The sequence below is a fragment of the Melitaea cinxia genome, chromosome 11 (genome assembly GCF_905220565.1).
Source record: "Melitaea cinxia chromosome 11, ilMelCinx1.1, whole genome shotgun sequence".
Taxonomy (NCBI): domain Eukaryota; kingdom Metazoa; phylum Arthropoda; class Insecta; order Lepidoptera; family Nymphalidae; genus Melitaea; species Melitaea cinxia.
Genome location: NC_059404.1, coordinates 16,599,358 through 16,604,110, shown reverse-complemented (window position 1 = coordinate 16,604,110; position 4,753 = coordinate 16,599,358).

The following is a 4,753-nucleotide window of genomic DNA, read 5'->3' as shown; positions in this document are numbered from 1 at the left end:
CGGCTGCAATACCAGAAGCATTGCAAGCGCTTGCCGACCTTATCCCCAATTCCCCCCAAGAGCTCTGATCACCTTACTCACCAACAAAAACATAAAACTGCTTGAAAACATTATTATTTAGCTGTGACCATCTGTAAGGTCAATGTACCCAACTTGGGATGCTCCATATTCTAAGCAGAAAATTTCCTGCGGTGCCTTGCCTAAGTTTTAGTTATTACATTACATTACAGCCTATACAGTCCACTGCTGGACATAGGCCTCCAAAAGTTTACGCCAAAAATAACGTGAACTCATGTGTTTTGCCCATAGTCACCACGCTGGGCAGGCGGGTTGGTGACCGCAGTACTGGCTTTGTTGCACCGAAGACGCTGCTGCCCGTCTTCGGCCTGTGTATTTCAAAGCCAGCAGTTGGATGGCTATCCCGCCACCGGTCGGCTTTTTAAATTCCAAGGTGGTAGCGGAACTGTGTTATCCCTTAGTCGCCTCTTACGACACCCACGGGAAGAGAGGGGGTGGCTATATTCTTGAGTACCGTAGCCACACAGTACTAAAGTAAGTAAGTAAGTAAGTTTTAGTTATTACCACGCTTTTATTAGCTTGGGTTGTATGTATGTAAGTAATGGAATCTTTGAACATGATTTTCACCGATTTCCAGAAGTTTGATTAATTTGAAACTTTGCACACGTATCAAGTACCGATGACAATGCAATAATTCAATAATAGTTTCCCAATATCCTCATTAGGACCGCCAGGTTTAATAAATTCTTTCGTGGATCCTCTGTAAGGAAGTAAGAGAGATAAAGCTAGTTTCGGACTTACTCTTTCGCTCGGGCATTCGGCACAGCACAACGGAGGCAGATACTTTTTCAGGCTAGGTGCATTTTTACCTTGTTCATTCCTAGCTAGCTGTTTCCCACCCGCTTGGCGTAGACTAACTACGCGAAAACTATCACATGTCCGCAAATAATTAATTGAAAAATCGAACTAAAAAAATAAAAAATAAATTATAGTTTAAAAAAACTAAAAAAAAACACACATTTATAGCTTATCGAACTAAAAAGTAGGAAATAATTTTTAAAAAGTAAAAAGCGTGGGGTGCTTGATAAATTAAATGTAACAATTATTCTACTTGCAACTATCAGCTATGTGCAATATAGTACATTGCACCCCACGTTTTTTACTCTGAATTGAATTATTCTCTTAATAACTTAAATTTTATTATAATTTTATTTTAAAGTAATTAATTATGATTGATTGTTCGATCTTCTACTACTGTCAGATAAACTCTTTGTAATTAAAAATTGTTTTCTACTTTTTAGTTCGATTAGCTATGAAAGCGTGGTTTTTTTAACTATAATTTATTTAATCTTATTGATACTAACACTTCTTTTAGCGTACGCTACAGCACCTAGCATGACCTTTTTTTTTTGTTATCGCAGGGGAACCCATTTATGAGTGATATCCAGGATGCCCGGGTAGGCATTCCTAGACCGTATGTCGGCTTCACACTTGAGGGTGCACTACCGACCTAGTTTGACCTGCCTAGCCCTTGCTCCGCTTCAAAGATTGCACCAAGCGTGATTTAGCTTCATTTGACATCGAGCAAGGTGAATGGGAGAAGTTCGCAGAGGACAGGGAACAGTGGAGGCTGAGGATTGGGAGGGGTATGAAGGTTCACGATGAATCATGGTTCAACTTGGCGAAGCTAGAGCCAAACGACATGAGGGTAACACTCATCCGCCTAATTCACGTGCAACATATACCTGCCTTGGTTGCGGTCGGTCTTGCCGCTCTAGAATTGGATTGCAGACCAACGGAAGTGCGCAAGGGAAACTGACTCTGCTTAAAACATCTGCAATAGATGTAGGGGCCATGGATGGATGGATTGATACTAAAAATATATTTTTATTTTATTTCTATTTGGGAACAAATACACCGCGTACTTATGAAAAATACAATAATAGCAAATGTTTGCCGTGATCTGGGTTTTTGTGCTTGTGAGTTGTGTTTCCTGACCCTCGACACAGCACAAAGTTCTTGTAGGTCCGTTGAGTGTAAGGCGTTTATTTATTATTTATTTAGTTTATTTATGAGTAGTACAAAGGCTAACTAAGTTGCATAAAAGCTCTCAAAAGCAATGATAACTATAATTTTTTTTTTTCGATATCGCAGGGTAACCCATTTACGGGTGATATCCAGGATGCCCGGGTAGGCATTCCTAGACCGTATGTCGGCTTCAGCACTTGGGGGTGCACTACCGACCAAAACCCCTGCGGGAGCCTTCAGCCGCTTTAATTGGAGGGTCCCGGATCTGCAGGCAACAGGATCCCTCCAGCGACAGGCTGGCCTCGGCGAAAAGACCAGACTTCTCCGGCTCACCTCTGAACAATCCCGACGACGCCATGTCTAGCAGGACCGGGTTCCCATCCCGGCCCGACATGGGCACAGGGGCGTTACTGGAAACGCATTAAGTAGCGCCTCCTACGCACCCCCGTTCGTCGCCTGCGGACGGAGGCCTCGTCGGCGGCCCCCTCTCTCATCCGCTCGTCGTTCTCCTTCTGGGACATTACTGTCTCGCAGAAGGAGACCATCGCCTTCCAGGACTCGTCGTCACCGAGCATCGCGGTGATAACGCTCGGCAGTGACAAGTCCCCTCCGAGGACTGTCGTCAGATCGCGACGCAGTGCCGCCCATCTCGGGCACACCTCGAGGGTGTGCTGGGCCGAGTCCACCGCCGCGCCACAATCGTGACATCCAGTCGTCGGCTCCCTTTGGGCCGTCCGACACAAGTACTCACCAAAGCAGCCGTGCCCGGTGAGAACCTGCGTCAGACGGAAGGTGAGGGGCCACCTCCGCATGAATGCCTCTTGCCCCACCCGGCGCACCCGTAGGATCCCGTCCAGCGTGGGGTTCTCCCCGAGAGCCTCCTACCCCAGACGTATGGGTAGGTCTCGGCAAGGCCCGCCGCCACGAGCTCCCACGGACGGTCGCCGGCTAGCAGTAGCTGCAGCCCACGACACCGTACGGTCCCCCGGACCACCCTCATCGCGATGATCCTCTGCGAATGATAACTATAATTAATTAACATTAAATAAATTCAAATGAATACTATTAAGCAACCAGGTTATACTTATAGCGATATCTCTTATGTAATATTTAACTGCACGCAATTCAGTGACGAAATATGTGCGTAAGTAAACTATTATATTTGTAATCATTGTTTAATTCGCGTAAATATAATTACGACGTACAGAATTTTTACGACACCGTACTCGTACATTTACATTCCATATCAAACGTACAAAATGTCCCAAGTTTCATTATCATTTTACATATCATCGCTTCAGCCTGTCATATCCCACTACTGGGCATAGACTTCTTTCTCGATGTAGGAAAAGGAGCAGAGTTTAATCCATGCAATCACTAGCACTCCACTACTACATAAAAAAAAACGTATTATAATAGACTATTGTATAGACATAATAAAATATAAAGAATGTAATGTAAGGATAGTATGTAATATAAATAAATATATATTTGAGATTACCAATGTAATTTCCATGGGAGCGCAGTGTACCAGCGCTCTTCAGGACGAGCCATCTCTGTTCAAATGTGCGTTGTTTATTTATTTTATACATCTTCAAAAATTGCTTATTTATATAAAACCTTAAACAGGAAAATAAACTTGTGCTAATTTACAAGACGTATTATTACGATTTATACCTTTTAGCCTCTATACCTTACAAACAAAAAGAAAACAAAAAAAAACAACGATTAAAACATACAATATTTATTGGTACTTAGCATTACCATTACATTTAATAATAAAACATTAAAAGCACAGATATAATATATATGCATATATATATATATATATATATATATATATATGACATTATATATTACGACTAAGCAAAAGCCTCCTAGTCCAATGTGAAATTTAGTACATAGGAAAAGTTTTAAAATGCATTTGTGTAAATAAGTATTAAATGCGCTTTGTAATAATAATTTCTATTAGAATATTGCCGAAATGACAAGTTTCACATTATCAAAATACCCTCTTTTAAAATCCAAAAACCGTTTGAATATTAACGGCTTTAATAGAATCGTTGAATTTTTTGATAAAGCGATTTACAAATTAATTTTGAAATGTTTTAAATAAATAAAACTATAATACCTCTATATATTAAATCAATATACATCGTTTTGCATTTTCAAGTTACAGGAAGGTAAGGTAAGGAAAGTAAGGTAAGGAGACTAATCCCAGGAGCTCTGGTCATCTCACCACAGGAACAACACTGCTTGAAATCAGTATTATTTAGCTGTGATCTCCTGTCAGGTCGAGGTACTTCCCCAGTCGGGCTGCTCCAGATTTTGAGCAGGAAATTCCTGCTGTGGCTTACCTCAGTAACTGATTGAGGATTTAGTGATACCATATTGATATTTTCTCACTGCATTTTAAAGACTTTAATATTCAATAATATATACGCGTATATAATTTAAATGCGCAAGGCTACTTATAATTAAAATAACCTAAAATTCTATTAATATTTTGGTTTAGTTTAAGGCGTATTTATTAGCACCTGGTTTATTGTAACAAAATCTTCGGAATTAAGAAAAAAAAAACGGTTTAGTTTTGCAATTAATATGGATTTTTAGAAAATTCTTAAATTATAAAGTTATAAATTATACTAACAAAAATTAATAGCAAAAACAATTATAGAAAAGCCTTGCTTTTAAAAAAAATCAGGGG